The sequence below is a fragment of the Heterodontus francisci genome, unplaced genomic scaffold, assembly GCF_036365525.1.
Source record: "Heterodontus francisci isolate sHetFra1 unplaced genomic scaffold, sHetFra1.hap1 HAP1_SCAFFOLD_330, whole genome shotgun sequence".
Lineage (NCBI taxonomy): Eukaryota > Metazoa > Chordata > Chondrichthyes > Heterodontiformes > Heterodontidae > Heterodontus > Heterodontus francisci.
Genome location: NW_027141448.1, coordinates 519058 through 537066, shown reverse-complemented (window position 1 = coordinate 537066; position 18009 = coordinate 519058). Strand labels below are relative to the sequence as shown.

The following is an 18009-nucleotide window of genomic DNA, read 5'->3' as shown; positions in this document are numbered from 1 at the left end:
CTGAAATTGATTCCACAATCTCAGTCCCTCAGACAATTTCAGCCCAGTTCTGATGAAAGATCACAGATCTGAAACGTTAACTCTGTTTCTCTCTCCACAGATGCTGCCAGACCTGCTGAGTATTTCCATCATTTTCAAGAGTCTCGATTTAATGAACAGGAAACTTGTTTCAGATAAGATTGGGAGACAGTGTGAAACCACTCCATTGTACTCATGTCTGAGATTCTGAGGACAGTTGGCTGTTAGTGGAAGACATCATCAATTAAATGTACGTAGCAACAGCTCAGACCAATTATTATTTTACAAGGTGGTGTGATGGCCATCCAGGGGTTCAAAGTAGGGATCTTGTCAGGTTTCAGTGTGCAGGAACACGAGAAGATCTCAGGGGTAAAGGCTCAGATCATCGACCAAGTTCTCCACCTGATGAGGGATCTAGGCTGGACAAAGAGGACCGTGACACTCTGAGACCAAGCTCGACTAGTCCACACACCTGCTAGAGCTGTAAAGTTATATTCCCCAAGTTTGTTCAAGATAATTTTACTTCCAATTATTAAGTACTATTTTACTCTCAATAAAAGTTCTGGACTTATTAATCAAGTATCCTGTTGCTTTAATTGGTTAAAGTCATGCCCAAAGAGATTGTCCACAATAGACTTTCCAGAACTGAAAGATAAGTCTGCAAGGATTGCTAATTTTACAGCCCTGTTTAAAAAGAGAGATAAACCCAGGAACTACAGACCAGTTAGTCTAATGTCAGTGGTGGGGAAACTTTTAGAGACAATTATCCAGGAGAAAATTAACTGGCACTTGGTAGAACATGGGCTAATAAATGACAGCCAGTACAGATTGGTTAACAGAAGATTGTGTATGAATTAATTAATGAATTAATTTCTTTGATGAGGTTTCAGAGAGAGTTGACCAGGGTGGTGAGGTTGATGGTGTGTGTCTGCACTTCAAAATTGTGTTTGAAAAAGTACCATAAAATAGACTTGATAACAAAATTTGAGCAGATGGGATTAAAGAGGCAGTGGCAGAGTGGATACAAAATTGGCTGAGAGACGGAAAGCATAAAGTAGGGTGAATGCTTGTTTTTCAGAATGGAGGGACTAATACAGTAATGTCACTGTTGTTGCAGTGTGTGCAGTGTCCGACCCTGAGCTGTCCCAGGGAGGGGGCTGTTTGTGATTTTCCTGTGGGGTATATTATCATCAGGGTATCTCTCTGAGCTGTCACAGGGATGGGGCAGTGTTTGATATCCTTGTGCATGTCATGCAGGCCCACTGGCGTGTGGTTCCATCCTGATGCCAAGAAACAGAGCCCCATCTATGGGCAAAAAGTTTCACTTCCCTGTGGGTGTCTTGAGAGAGAAGAAGGCTAAGGGAGTAAACCTGGACAGTAAATCCGGAGTGGAGTTCCATACCTGTTACTTATCAGGTAGTTTTCCAGCAACTCCTACAGCAGAGCTGGTTCCAAATAGTACTGGTTTTTTCCTTTCCTTTGGACAATACTAGCAATGCTGAGAGGGGGTCCTGATGCTCAGTGTCTCCATACTATTTGCCCAGGCCTGTGCCCTGGAGAGGACACTCCAGCTTCATGGTTAACCATTAGCAAAACATGGGAAGAAACAGTTACCGATTGTAAGCTCTCACTCAATTGGTGTAGAGTATGAGCACCAGGGGCTACTTTTGACAGTGGGAGAGATCATCGCGTCTCAATGGATAACTACCACCTACTCCAAGCTGTGAAGGCCCCAGTCAGTTAGGTGCTGTCCTGCCACGACCTGCTTGCTTCAATGGGTGCTTGCAGCTTCGAGAGATATCTCTCAACTGGCGGATTGATAATCTATGCACCAGGCAAGACAAACTCAACAAAGAAGACACCAGTGCTTCGCATCACAAGCTGGAAAATAAGGGCCATGTGTCCTGGCCTTACCGACAACCTTCTGCAGGTTGATAGCACACACAAGACAGCTGTGATTGACAAGGAACTCACAAGGCTCAATGTGGACATTGCTGTGCTGCAAGAAACTAGACTCATTCAAAGTGGATCCCTCAAAGAGAAACACTGCACCTTCTTCTGGCAGGGGAAAGCCCAAGAGGCAACTCGTGAGCATGGAGTGGGTTTCACAGTACATAACACGCTACTTGTGATGAGTGAACCACCCACAGTAGGCTCAGAGAGACTTCTTACCCATCACTTGTCAACAAGCGCGGGGCCAGTTAATCTCATGTGCATCTATGTGCCGACACTCACCTCCACCCCAGATGTCAAGGATCAATTCTATGAGACACTTGACACTGCCATCAGTAGAATTCCCAGCACTGAGGGACTGTATCTTCTAGGGGATTTCGACGCAAGCTTGGGTACTGACTACAGCTTGGCCAACGAGCATAGAGCACCAGGGGATTAGCAAGATGAACATTTTTGGACAGAGGTTTCTGGAGCTATGCTGTCACCATGGACTCTGTGTGACGAACAGCTATTTCCAGGTCAAGCTGTGGCACAAGGTGTCCTGGAGACATCCGAGATCATGCCACTGGCACCAGCTAGACCTTATCATCACCAGACGTACCACCCTCAGCAGTATCCTCATCACACGCAGCTATCACAGCGCTGACTGTGACACTGACCACTCCCTGGTGTGTAGCAAGGTCAGGCTTCAGCCAAGAAAGCTTCACCCATCCAAGAAGAAAGGTCGTTCTCGGATCAACACTTGCCGAACCACTGATCCAGAAAGGACCCAGGAGTTCCTCAACATCCTCGATCAGGCTCTTTCAGAAAACGCCCAAGGCCTCAGTGTGGTATCAAAGTGGAATCATCTGCACGCCACCATCTCTGACTCTGCACTCGCTGTGTATAGGAAAAGAGATGGGAGGAATGCTGACTGGTTTGAGGCTCATTGGACTGAAATGGAGTCAGTTACTGCAACTAAGAAGAGAGTCCTCATGAACTACAAACAAGTCCCCAGCAAACAAACTCTAGACGCTCTCAGAGCTGCCAGAAACAAGTCTCTGCAGACTGCTCAGCACTGCACCAATCAGTACTGGTTAAAATTCTGCAACAGCATACAAACTGCCACTGAATCTGGGGGATGCTAGAGGGACATATGAAGGAATTCAGCACACCAAGGTTCCTTAGACAGCACCTTCCATACCCGCAACCTCTACCAACTAGAAGGACAAGGGCAGCAAATTCATGGGAACACCACCACCTGCAAGTTCCCCTCCAAGCCACACACTATCGTGACTTGGAACTATATCGCCTTTCCTTCACTGTTGCTGGGTCAAAATCCTGGAACTCCCTTCCTAACAGCACTGTGGGTGTACCTACCTCACACAGACTGCAGCGGTTCAAGAAGGCAGCTCACCACCACCTTCTCATGGGAAATGAGGGATGGGCAATAAATGCTGGCTTAGCCAGTGATGATAACATCACATGAATGAATAAAAAAAAATTATGAAAGCAATGGGAGCAGCAGTAACTAAATCAACACCTTTGAAGACAAAGACAGGGGTGATCATCACTGAACATAACAAGCAGATGGAAAGGTGAGTGGAGCATTACCTTGAACTCTACATAACGGAGAACATTGTCATTGAAGTAGCTCTCAGCACCATTCCAGACTTCCCTGTCATGGAGGAGCTGGACAGCGACACCACCATGGAGCTCTGCAACGCCATTGACCGTCTTGCCAGTGGTAAAGCCCTGGGAAATGATGATATTCCACCTGGAATCATCAAAAGTGGAAAAGCAGCTCTGCTGCAGCATCCCCATGAACTTCTGTGTCTCTGTTGGAAGGGGAGATCTGCGCCTCTCAACATGCGTGATGCAAACATTGTCACCTTGTGCAACAATAAAGGCGATCGCAGTGACTGCAGCAATTAGCGAGGCATCTGCTTGCTAATTATTGTGGGGAAGGTCTTTGCTCGCATTGCTCTGACCAGATTGCAGACTCTGACATCACATCTATCCTGAGTCTCAGTGCAGCTTCAGAGCTGGTAGATCGACAGTCGACATGATTTTCTCACTTCGGCAGTTACAGGAGAAGTACTGTGAACAGTACAGACCACTCTACATTGTCTTTATAGACATCACCAAGGCCTTCGATCTTGTTTGCAGAGACGGACTCTTCAAACTGCTGTGGAAACTAGGCTGCCCTCCTGAACTCTTGGGCGTCATCTCTTCTTTCCACGAGAACATGCACAGTTCCGTCAGTTACAATGGAGCAACATCAGACACTTTCACGATCAGCAGTGGGGTAAAACAGGGCTGTGTCCTGGTGCAAACTCTCTTCGGAACGTAGGAGGAGGCAGTTTACCCTGTCGAGCCTGATCTGTCATTCAATTACATCCTTGATGATCCTTTACCTCAACAACACTTTCCCGCGCTCTCCCCATATCCCTTGATGTCATGAGTATCAAGATTTCTATCAATTTCTGTCCTGAACATGCTCAATGATTGAACTTTCACAAACCCCTGAGGTAGAGAATTCCAAAGATTCACCACCCTCTGAGTGAAGAAATTCCACCCTATCTCAGTTTTAAATGGCCTTTTAAATGAAACTTTAAGGAATACAAGCCCAGTTTCCTCATAAGACAATGCCACCATCCCAGGGATTAGTCTGGTGACCCTCCGTTGCAATCCCTCTGTGGCAAGTATATCCTTCCTTAGATAAGGAAACCAAAACTGTGCACAATACTCCAGCACGATCTCACCAAGGCTCTATACAATTGCAGCAAGACATCTTTATTCCTGCACTCATGACCCCTCGTGTTAAGGCCAACATACCATTTGCCTTCCTAATTGATTGCTGCACCTGTATGCGAGCTTTTAGTGTCTCATGAACAAGGACACCCAGGTCCCTTTGGACATCAACACTTCCCAACCTCTCACCATTTAAGAAATATTCTGTCTTTCTGTTTATTCTACCAAAATGGATAACTTCACACTTATTCACATTATATTCCATCTGTCATTTCATTCACTTATCCTGTCCAAGTCCCCTGGAAGCCTCCTTGTAACCTCCTCGCAGCTCACATCCTTTACAATTGGCATATTCTTCTCCATGCTGCTATTTTAAACTTTCAGTGACTCAGATGGGGGTGTCCACCTGCATACCAGAGCTGATGACAAGCTGTTCATCTTGGCAAGACTGCGCACCAAGACCAAAATGAGTCAGTTCTTGGTCTGTGAGTTGCTGTTTGCTGATGACGCTGTGCTGACATCCCATAATGAAGTTCATTAACAGCAGCTTGTATATCGGTTCTCCCTGGCCTGCAAGGAGTTTGGACTGACGATCAGCATCAGGAAGATCAAAGTTATGGGCCAGGACGTAGAGACTGCACCTTCTATCAACATCGACAGCCTCACTTTGGAGGTTGTCAACAGCTTCACAGACCTTCGATCAACAATCACCAGCAATCTGGCCCTTGATACTGAAATCAGCACCAGGATTGTCAATGCTGCAGCTGTCATGTCAAAGTTGAGACGACGAGTGTGAACCGACAGCAAACTGATCGAAAATACAAAACTCCGCGTGTACCAGGCTTGTGTTCTCAGCACCCTCCTTTATACTCGAGAAGCATCAACAACTTATGCAAGCCAAGAAAAGCAGCTGAACAGCTTCCACCTCCGCTGTCTCAGATGGATATTGGGCATCTCCTGGCAGGACAGAGTGCCGAATGCAGAAGTACACCAGCGTGCAGGGATCTGCAGCATGTTTGCCCTCTTGAGTCAGCAGTGACTCTGTTGACTGGGTCATGTGTGCTGAATGGATGACGGTCGCTTTGCCAAAGACATGCTCTTTGGTGAGCTTGCTATCAGCACGAGACCAACAGGTCACCCACGTCTGTGATACAAGGATATCTGCAAAGCGAGATCTCAAGCTGACTGGGATTGGAGTCGATGCATGGGAAGTACTTCCTGCTGACTGGAATTCCTGGAGAAAGGCATTCAGGAAGACCATGGGAAAAGCAGAGGACAAAAGAAATGACCAGATGGTGGGAAAGAGAGCTCAGAGGAAGGAAAAATTATCAGTCGACCTCGGGCCAATGATATTCATCTGTACCAGCTGTGGAAGGGATCGTCACTCACGAGTCGTCCTCTCCAGCCACAACAAACGATGTTTCACACAGAAGTGACGTACACCCCGGGTGTAGCCCATCGTCTTCCGAGACGGATGGTTGCCGATTACAATTACAACTACAGCTACAACTGCAGGAGCGAGTCAGAGGCTGGGAACACTGCCGTGACGAACTCAGCTCTTGACTCGCCAAAGCCTGCCCACTATCTACAAGGCCTTCCTCTGATTTCAATTGCACACGCATTCGTGATCTGGCTCTGTAGCTTAGTTGGTTAAAGCACTTGTGTAGTAAACAGGAGATCCTGGGTTCAACTCCCAGCAGAGCCTTATTTCACAGTAGCAACATGCTTGAAAAGTTTCATTATCAACACTGACATCTGTGTCTTGTGAACTTTAATTCAAAATACTTGATGAATTTCAATCACATAGAAAAACAGCCTTTGTGAAGGATGTGAGTTTGGAATGGCTGTTCCTCCTTGGACAGAATTTCAGTGCTGATACATCAAAGGTAACTTCTTTGACATAAATTTGTTCACAGTTACATTCAACCTGGAAAACAGCTTGATATTAATCTCACTGAAGGAGAGTGTTTGTGTCATTATGTGTTGCTTTTAACCGAGACTGGGACATGACGCAAGTGGGAGGGTTTATCTGAGGTTTGGAATATTTGTCAGTCAGGAACAAGAAAAATCAAAGGAACCAAATAAGAAAACCTAAGTCTCATGTGGTTACCGAGAAACGGTGAGAAGATATTAAACTTTGTTGTATTTAATACAACTGTGTGAACTTTGATCTTTCCTGCCTTTTATAAACAGTATTTGAAGGGTCTCAGTAAAAATGTTCAGTGTTGATGAGAGTGGGGTCTGGGTGAGCAGCTGCTTCATGTGACAGGGTCAGGACTGGATGCAGGAAGTTCTCTGACAGTCTCTCTCTGATGGGTTGAGTTGATTTTCAACTGGCAGCTGTTGCTGTTTTGATAATTCAAGTTCCCTCCGCCGATTTTTTTGGACAGACAGTGCAGTATGAGGATGTAAAGGGTTAATGCTGAAAACAGTGGGATTAACCCCTCCCACAATCAGAGTGATGATGTAACAGTCACATGAGATGAGGTTTGGGAGGAGAGAGCAGCACCAAGGATGCGAGTTTCGGAGGCCTGATGAGTGTGTATATAGTATTGTGTAAATTAGAAAAGAGTTCTTAGTTCTTTCAGCAGGAAATGTGTGCAGAAAATATCACGAAACTCTCAATTTCATTATTCAGGAGTTGGAACACTGTGATATTAACTGCAAGTGACAGTAGTGGTTTCATTTAACAAAAGAAAAGGAGAGAATAATATTGCTCATTGATTGAAATCCCCCAGTGAGGAGACAGTTAAACAGGTGATCTGTTGGGGCATCCTTCGATCCAAGGTTTCGGCAGCATTTAATCTCCCTTTTTGGTGAAATTCTCTGTTTTTTGCATCTTTTTTAATCCAGCTTTTATGGACCAGTGAAAAAACTGAAAAAAGTGAACAGATCCATCCTTTCTTTTCTTCCTTCTTCCCATCAGTTTCTCTTTTCTGTCCCAATTTAATCTGCTGTTTTATCCATTCCAATCATAATTCAACATTCCAATCAAATCTATTTGTTATTCCACAGTGTCTCTCCATGTGTTTTATTCTGTTGTATTCTCTCACAGTCTGTTTGATGATCAATTTTACATCTCACTCTCTGTTCTGGTGAAGATCAGAAGCAGTGTTATCTGTTTGCAACACCCGACAAGTCGGCCTGAGGCTGTGTCTCATCGATAATGTGGAGTTGGGAACATAGGAACATAGGAGCAGGAGTCGGCCATTCAGCACATCGAGCCTGCCCCACCATTCAACATGATCATGGCTGATCATCCACTTCAATGCCCTTTTCCGCACACTTTCCTCATATTCCCTTATGTCATTTGTATTTAGAAATCTGTCAATCTCTGCTTTAAACATACTCAATGACTGAGCTTCCACAGCCCTCTGGGGTACAGAATTCCAAAGATTCACAACCCTCTGAGTAACAACATTTCTCCTCATCTCTGTCCTAAGTGGCTTGCCCCTTATTTTGAAATTGCGTCCCCTGGTTCTCGACTCCCCAACCAGGGGAAACATCTTAGCTGCATCTACCCTGACTGTCCTTTAAATATTTTGTGGGTTTCAATGAGATCACCTCTCATTCTTCAAAACTCCAGAGAATACAGCCCCAGTTTCCCCAATCTCTCTTCATAGGACAGTCCCACCATCCCAGGAACAAGTCTGATGAACCTTCTTTGCACTCTATCTATGGCAATGATATCCTTCCTAAGGCAAGGGGACCAAAACTGCACACAGTACTCCAAGTGCAGTCTAACCAAGGTTCTATACAATTGAAGCAAGAATTCACTACTCCTGTACTCAAATCCTCTTGTGATAAAGGCTAACATACTATTAGCCTTCCTAATTGCTTGCTGCACCTGAATGTTAGCTGTCAGTGACTTATTGCCATGGATACCAGGTCACCCTAATACTCTATACCTCAGTTAATAAAGGAAAGGATTCCATTTACCTGCTGAACCAGCTTATTGACCTGCACTGCTACTTCAGGGATCTGTGGACATTCACTCCAACGTCCCTCACTTCCTCTACACCGTTCAGTGTTCTCCCATTAATTGTGTATTCCTTTGCCTTTTTTGACGCCTGCTCTCGCTGTTCCCTGCTCTCCGAGTGAAATCTTGCTCCCTCTCTCTCCTGGGCTCTTTATGCTCCACTCTGCTCTCACTGTTTCCCGCTCTCTTAATGTATCAATATTTGTTTGTCTTTTGTTTAATTTAAAATATGGATTAACTGTATTTTACAGTTGTAGGTTTTATTTGGTAATCCTATGCAAGTTGTGGATTGGTATTCAATATTAAGCTCTGTGAAAATGATTGTGAATGAAAATATAACTTTCAATCTTATACATGGGCTGGTCTGCATGCTCCAAGTCCTTCATTTTGTAGTAATGGCTTGATACTGTATCTTTCAGTCTTAATCTCTGTGGGATTTTTGAACTGGTATGTAATGCATAACTTGGTCTAACGTTCTGATGTACATTATTGGGATTCATAGGATCATAGGAAATAGGGGCATTAGGCCATTCAGCCCATCAAGCCTGCTCCAACATTCAAACAGATCGTGACTGATCATCTACCTCTACGCCATTTTTCCCTGCCATCTCCATATCCCTTGATCTTGTTAGTATTTAGAAATCTATCGATTTCTGTCTTGAATATGTTCAATGCCCTCTGGGATGAAGAATTCCACAGATTTCTCACCCTCTGAGTAAAGAAATTCCTGCTCATCTCAGTCTGCCCTTATTCTGAGACTGTGTCCCCTTGTTCTGGACTCACTAGACAGAGGAAACATCCTTTCCATATCTACCCTGTGACACCCTGTAAGAACTTTGTCTGTTTCAATGAGATCACCTCTCATTCTTCAAAACTCTAGAGAATTTAGGCCCAGTTTCTGCAGTCTCTCATCATAAGACAATCCCACCATCCGAGGGGATGAGACCGGTGAATCTCTGTTGCACTCCCTCTGTGACAAGTCTATCCTACCTTAGATAAGTAAACCAAAATTAGACAGAATACTCCAGGTGCGGTCTCATCTAGACTTCATACATCTTTACTCATGTACTCAAATACGCTTTCAATGAAGCCAACATACCATTTGCCTTCCGAATTTCTTGCTGCACCTGCATACTAGCTTTTCGTGTCTCATGAACAAGGACACCCAGGTGCCTTTGGACATCGACACTTCTCAACCTCTCACCATTTAAGAAATACTCTGTCTTTCGGTTTATTCGACCAAAGTGGAGAACTTCACACTTATTCACATTATATTCCATCTGCCATGTTCTGCCCATTCATTTAACCTGTCCAAATCCCCTTGAAGCCTCCTTGCATTCATTCTGTACCTTTCAATTCTGTAAATTTTGCCTGTTCTATTTCAGATTTTATATTTAAAATGTGACCATGGTGACAGAGTTTATTTAGATCTGATAGTGAGGGTTGTTTTTGGACTGTGATTGATGTATCAACCTGTCAGCTGTACTGAATTGGAGTGAAATAGAAACAACTTCTGTCTCTCCTGCTGTTGTTTGACTGTTGGATTGAAAATGTGTCTCTCTTGACTTTGGGATCAGTGTCTGTCTGACTACTTCTTTTGTTTGTTCCAGTGGAACTGATGAGCTGGCAGTATCTCTATGCTTTGGGAGTGATCCTGTACCGACTGTGTGTTGGAACGAGATCACTGCACTTTTCCTTGTGTCCAAGAATCACCACATCCAGTCAGGTTCCTTCATGTATTTTCCTGCAGGAATGAAAGAACTGGTGAGATAGAAGATACAAAAGCGATCAATGTCATCGTCCCAATAATAATCATTATGAACAATCATTAAATGAAAACCAGGAACACAAACGGTGTCAGTGTCTGACTCCACTGCAGTACTGCAGTATTCAGCTTCTGTTTACCAGGTGTTTGCAGTGGATTTACAACAAGTTTGTGACATTCAGAAACAACACAAGCCCTGCACTGCTCAATGACTGGGACTGTCCGATGGAGCAGTGACCTTTACACAGTCACATTTCTATTTCAACGGAAAACAAGCAGCCACTATTTAAAATGTGCCTTTCACACTTCTCACCTGGTGTCTGCAATAAATGCTCTTTGTCTAACTGTCCACATCGTTATTTTGCGGCTATTTTTCCCCCACTGTTCACAATCCAACAAACAGTGAGAGACTGGAACTAAAGCAGGAAAATTCCCTCTCCTTTGGGTGGTAAAATTGTCAGTGATTTTCAATAGTGATTTCTTCCCATTGTGTCTCCCTGAGCCTGTCCAGACACTGTCCGAGAATGAACTCTCCCTTCCCCGTGTCCCCGGCTCACTCCATGTTCCGGGAGCAGCTCCTGCTCCACAGTTTCTGTTACAAACACTCCCCGACTCCCCCTCAACTTCCCACCACTCAATGCTAATCTCTGAGCACATCTGCGGACACGCTCCCAAAGCAATGGCTGCTGGAAGCAGATGCTGTTTGTTCCCTTCCCCCGGGCCCGGGAAGTCTCCATTAGCAGCTGATTTAAAGCATCTTCCCCTGATTGAGTGAATAGCCTCACAGACTGGGTTGGGGAAAGGATGCGCAATGGCTCCACTCCTCATTGTGACGTCCCACTGGGGGCGGGGCAACACCGCGCGTGCGCAGATCTCTGCAGCAATTCAGCATTCAAACACCAATGGGAACTTTCCCCATTTCACCCTCATCAAAGTCCCATAGAAAGTGAAGAGGGGCTTGGACTGGAGGGAGGGACGGGGTAGGGGGAACCTAGAACCCAGAAAGCTGCCCACGTGCCCCATTTTGATGCTCAATTTGCGGTCATTCCCTGCAGGGGGTTTGTTATTATTGAGCCCCTCCTGGTAAAACAATCCGATAGAAAGAGGGGAGAAAGGAGGGAGCCGGTGTGTTTGCTGGGACCTTGCAGAATTCATTTCAGCAGCAAAAGTCCCGGGTTATATTAACCCGAGTGAAACACGCTGTCAGTGAGAGGAAAACCGAACGGCCCTTTTCATCTTTTCATTGGAAACAAAGTAGAGCCGGAAGTGCGGCGAGCAGAGCAGACACACAAGCTCAATGACAGGAGATCTCGGCCGTCCCTGAGTTTCAGCTCCCGGCTCTTCCATTTCCTCATCCACACTGTCTTTACTGTGGATGTTCAGGGGTTCCTTGTCGGATCTGAGGACTGTATCCATTAAACATTCTGAGTCAGGAGATCCACACACTCTCTGTTATCAAGATTGATGGGCAGGAATGTTTCAAAACTTTGTCTATTAAATCATTGTATTATTCACAGAACTAATGAGGCAATTGGTTCATTATTCAGGCCTTGAACTTGGTTTGGGTAGACCGAAAACTGAGAGGTTCAGCACCTTTTCGAGCCTTCACTACTGGCCGTGTGGCCTAATGGATAAGGCGTCTGACTTCGGTGTATTTAAGGAGGTTATCAGAAGATTGTAGGTTCGAGTCCTGCCACGGTCATTTTGGGCGATCAGTGTTCAGCACCGCAGCCTCACAGCTCCAGCGACCCGTGTTCAGTCCCTGTGCGCAGTTTGAGTTCTCCCTGTGACTGCGTGTGTTTCTTCACACAGCCAAAGACTTGCAGATTGATCGGTACATTGGCCATTGTAAATTGCCCCCAGTGCAGGGAGGTGGGAGAAGAATGGTGGGGCTGTGATAGGGAATATGGGATTAATGTCGGATTAGCATAAATGGGTGGTTGTTGGTCGGCACAGACTTGATGGGCCGAAGGGCCTGTTTCAGTACTGCATCTATTAATAAATAACTGACTTTTTTGATGAAGTAACAGAATGGTTGATGAAGGGAAAGCAATGGATGTTGTCTATATGGATTTTAAGAAAGCGTTTGACAAACTACCACATAAAAGGCTGGGTAACAAAACTGAGGCTCCTGGAATAGGAGGGTCAGTATCTGCTTAGATTAAAAAATGTATGAAATATCAAGGAAAGCGAGTTGTGGTATTTAGTTGTTTTTCAGAATGGAAGATGGTGGACAGTGATGTCCACAAGTGTCAGTGTCAGGACCACCATATATATAAATGACTTGAATATTGGAATCACAGAATCACAGAATTGTTACTACACATTCACAATGCTTCCAATTTTCGTATCATCCATAAACTTTGAAATTCTGCCCTGTACACCAAGGTCTAGGTCATTAATATATATCAGGAAAGGCAAGGGTCCCAACACTGACTCCTGGGGAACTCCACAACAAACCTTCCTCTAGCCCGAAGAACATCCATTGATCACTGCTCTTTGTTTCCTGTCACTCAGCCAATTCCATATCCATGTTACTACTGTCCCTTTTATTCCATGAGTTATAACTTTGTTCACAAGTCTGTTGTGTTGCATTGTATCAAACTCCTTTTGAAAGTCAATAAAAGCAAAATACTGCAGAAGCTAGAAATCTGAAATATAAACAAAAAGTGCTGGAAATACTCAGCAGGTCTGGCAGCATCTGTGGAGAGAGAAAGAGAGCTAATGTTTCAGGTCAGTGACCATTCAGATGCTGCCAGACCTTTTGAAAGTCCATGTACACCACATCAACAGCATTGCCCTCATCAACCCTCTCTGTTACCTCATCAAAAAACTCCAGCAGGACAGTTAAACATGATTTTCCCTGAAGAAATCCATGCTGGCTTTCTTGAATTAACCCACGTTTGTCCATGGAACTATTAATTTTGTCCCGAATTATTCTTTCGAGAAGTTTTCCCACCACCAAAATTGAACTGACTGGGGAGTGAGACGAGGTGAGTTGCTCCAACAGAGAGCCAGCACGGGCTCGACAGGCCGAATGACCTCCTTCTGTGCTGTCGCCATTCTGATTGTATGATTCTAGCGACAACTGTTGGTGGAGAGGCAGTGATGCACGAATGTGTTGACAGAAAGGTGAAAGTCTGGGCTGGTGTGTGTTTGCAGCATTTGCAGCTTGTGTTCGGGTTTGTGAACAAAGGTGATTTGGAAGCTGTGTTCCAAATTGAAGTGTTTATTGGAAGCAAGAAGTTGATGTAAGTAAAGAGTAAAACGTGTTAAGATGAAGCGTGGTGTGAATGTGGATAGCTGTAAATATAGTGTTGGTGAATTATTTGTGTCAATAAACTTCCACTGCACCATCTGCTGCAGGCTGCTGTTTATATCCAGCTGTGTATTAGTGCTGTGTGTTAGCGAGATAAATGTTTGTTTCAACGCTGTTTATAAAGCAATAGCATTGCACTCAAACAGTCCCAGACATAGCAACACACATACAAAAGCAAAATACTGCAGATGCTGGAAATCTGAAACGTAAACAGAAAATGCTTGAAATAGTCAGCAGGTCTGGCAGCATCTGTGGCGAGAGAACAAAGTTAATGTGAGCTAAGGAAACAGACCTGAACAGTTAACTGTTTCTTTCACCACAGATGCTGCCAGACGTGCTGAGCATTTCCAGCATTTTCTGTTTTTATTACAGCAACACAGGTGTTGGGAGGCTCAACCTGGCTACACAATGTTACAAAGACGCTGAGTAACACCATCGACAACAGGACAGAGAAAAACACACAGAAAACCAATAGACTGTGAGGAAGCAAAACTGAGGGACAGAGAGAGAGAGACAACGAGACTGAGATGGAGAAACATGATTGTATTCTCCCTGTTGTCTGAAGGTATTTCCTGGTGTGTAAATATGTTTCTGTTGTGTAAAGATGTACCCTGTTGTTGTGTAAAGGTTTTCCCTGTTATTGTTTTATTTTTTGTAACTGACCGTCTCCTCACTGTGACCATTTGCCCTGGTTTTATTGTGGCTAACATCACCATCTGGTGGTGGAGCGGAGGCTCTGCAGGAAGGGGTTGACAAAGTGGGAGAGACTCGGCTGGTCTGTGTTTGGAGCTTGTGTTCGTGTGAGCAAAAGTGAGTTGTTGCTGATTGATGTGTTCACTGGAAGGAAAAAGCTGATTGCAATAGAGTGCCTTTGGAAGCATCTTGTCATTATGGGTAAATAATTGACATATTGAAAGTGAACGGTTTGTATTATTACAAAGCATAAATAGCAGAAAAGGGTTTCGATCCATCGATCTCTGGGTTATGAGCCCAGCACGCTTCCGCTGCGCCACTCTGCTAACTGCTGCATCAAATTGTAGCTGCCTGTTAGTGAAATATGTTCATTTCCCCCATGCTTTTTGAAAATAGGATTGTCGTCGGATTTCTCAAGAATCCCGGACTCAGCAACACACGTGCTGACGGACTCACCCTCATTGCACAATGACACAAGGACACAGAGTAACAGCACCAACAATGAGGCAGGCGGAGAAAGACACACAGAAAACCAGGAAGAGATTATCAGGACCCAGAAATGAACAGACAGAGAAAGGTAAAAGCAAAATACTGCGGATGCTGGAAATCTGAAACAAAAACAAGAAATGCTGGAATCACTCAGCAGGTCTGGCAGCATCTGTGGAAAGACAAGCAGAGTCAACGTTTCGGGTCAGTGACCCTTTGACGTTTTGAAAGGTACAGAGAAAGGGACTGAGCAAACCAGCAAGAGACAGCGAGAGACTGATGAACACCACTTGGAGGGAGCACTGAGGGTGGCAAGGGTCCAGAATGTACTCTGCCTGGGGGATTTCAATGTCCATCACCGTGAGTGGCTCGGTAGCAACACTACTGACCATGCTGGCCGAGTCCTAACGGACATAGCTGCTCGATTGGGTCTGCAGTAGGTGGTGAGGGAACTAACAAGAGGGAAATACATACTTGACTTCATCCTCACCAATCTGCCTGCCGCAGATGCATCAGTCCATGACAGTATTGGTAGGAGTGACCACTGCACAGTCCTTGTGGAGATGATGTCCTGTCTTCACATTGAGGATACCCTCTCTCGTGTTGTGTGCCACTACCGCTGTGCTAAATGGGATAGATTTTGAACAGATCTAGCAATGTATAACTGGGCATCCATGAGGTGCTGTGGACCATTACCAGCAGCAGAATTGTTGTCAACCACATTCTATAACCTCATGGCCCGGCATATTCCCCCACTCTAACATTACCAACAAGCTGGGGGATCAACCCTAATTCAATGAAGAGTGCAGGAGGGCATGCCAGGAGCAGCACCAGGCATACCTTGAAATGAGGCGTCAGCCTGATGAAGCTACAGCCCAGGACTACTTTCATGCCAAACAGCAGAAGCAGCATGTAATAGACAGGGCGAAGTGATCCCACAACCAACGGATCAGATCTACACCCTGCCACATCCAATGATGAATGGTGGTGGACAATTAAACAACCAACAGGAGGAGGTGGCTCCACAAATATCCCCAACCTCAATGATGGGGGAGCCCAGCACATCAGTGCAAAAGACAAGGATGAAGAATTTGAAACAATCTTCAGCCAGAAGTGCCGGGTTGATGATCCATCTCGGCCTCCTTCTGAAGTCCCCAGCAACACAGATGCCAGTCTTCAGCCAATTCGATTCACTCAAGGTGATATCAAGAAACGACTGAAGGCACTGGATACAGCAAAGGCTACGGGCCCTGACAATATTCCGGCAATAGTACTGAAGACCTGTGCTCCAGAACTTGCCGCGCCCCTAGCCAAGCTGTTCCAGTACATCTACAACACTGGCATCTACTCGGCAATGTGGAAAATTGCCCAGGTATGTCCTGTACACAAATAGCAGGACAAATCCAACCCAGCCAATTGCTGCCGCATCAGTCTACTCTCAATCATCAGTATAGTGATGGAAGGTGTCATCGACGGGGAACTTGCTTTGCAATAACCTGTTCAGTGACGCTCGGTTGGGTTCCGCCAGGGCCATTCAGCTCCTGACCTCATTACAGCCTTGGTTCAAACAAGGACAAAAGAGCTGAACTCAAGAGGTGAGGTGAGAGTGTCTGCCCTTGACATCAAAGTAGCATTTGACTGAGTATGGCATCAAGGAGCCAGAGCAAAACTGGAGTCAATGGGAATCAAGAGGAAAACTCTCCAGTGGTTGGAATCGTACCTAGCACAAAGGAAAATGGTTGTGATTGTTGGAGGTCAATCATCTCAGCACCAGGACATTACTGCTGGAGTTCCTCAGGGTAGTATCCTCGGCCCAACCTTCTTCATTACTTCATCAGGGACCTTCCTTCAATCATAAGGTCAGAAATGGGGATGTTCACTGATGATTGCAAAATTTAGCACCATTCGCGACTCCTCAGATACTGAAGCAGTCCATGTAGAAATGCAGCAAGACCTGGACAATATCCAGGCTTGGGCTGATAAGTGGCAAGTAACATTCGCGCCACACAAGTGCCAGGCAATGACCATCTCGAACAAGAGAGAATCTAACGATCTCCCATTGACATTCAACAGCATTACGATCGCTGAATCCCCCACTATCAACTTCCTGGGCGTTCCGATTGACCAGAAACTGAACTGGAGTCGCCTTATAAATAGTGTGACTACATGAGCTGGTCAGAGGATAGGAAGCATGCGGTGAGTAACTCACCTCCTGACTCCCCAAGCCTGTCCACCATTTACAAGGCACAAGTCTGGAGTGTGATGGAATACTATCCACTTGCCCGGATGGGTGCAGCTCCAACAACATTCAAGAAGCTCGACACCATCCAGGACAAAGCAACACGCTTGATTGGCACCCCGTCCACAACATTCACTCCCTTCACCACTGACGTACAGTGGCAGCAGTGTGTACCATCTACAAGATGCACTGCAACAATGCACCAAGGCTACTCAGGCAGCACCTTCCAAACCTGCATCCTCTACTGCCGAGAAGGACAAGGGCAGCAGATGCATGGGAACACCACCACCTGAAAGTTCTCCTCCAAGCTACACATCATCCTGACTTGGAACTATATCGCTATTCCTTCACTGTCGCTGGGTAAAATTCCTGGAACTCCCTTCCTAATAGCACTGTGGGTGTACCTACCCCACATGGACTGCAGTGGTTCAAGAAGGAAGCTCACCACCACCTTCTCATGGGCAATTAGGGATGGACAATAAATGATGGCCTGGCTGGAGACGTCCACATCCCATGAAACAAATAATTAAATGCAATAACAGCTCATCTCAATTCCTAGTATTTCTAAATCCCACCAGTCCAACATAAGCTGAACAATTATTGCATGTTGTGATTGACGGTCTGGTCTGCAAACTGCACTGTATCACAGATTGCTGACATTTGCTAACTGGAAGTGAGAACTGCAAAATCGGGACAGTAGTTCACATAGTCTGTCAGTGTGAAAGAATCAGGCAATGTGAGGTAATAGATTTTGTCTGTAAATGTTACACTCATATTGCTTTATATTTTTATATTGAAAATAAAAGTAATAATTTCGTGAAAAT

General features: G+C 45.2%; 2 non-coding genes across 2 annotated transcripts; both read left to right on the top strand.

Annotated features, from left to right (window-relative positions):
- Positions 1-6335: 6335 nt before the first annotated feature.
- On the top strand, positions 6336-6409 carry trnat-agu (transfer RNA threonine (anticodon AGU)). The gene has a single exon. It is a non-coding gene; the product is annotated as a tRNA-Thr (tRNA).
- Positions 6410-12061: 5652 nt separating this feature from the next.
- trnar-ucg (transfer RNA arginine (anticodon UCG)) lies at positions 12062-12150 on the top strand. The gene is given in 2 exon segments: positions 12062-12098; positions 12115-12150. It is a non-coding gene; the product is annotated as a tRNA-Arg (tRNA).
- The last annotated feature ends 5859 nt before the right edge of the window (positions 12151-18009 follow it).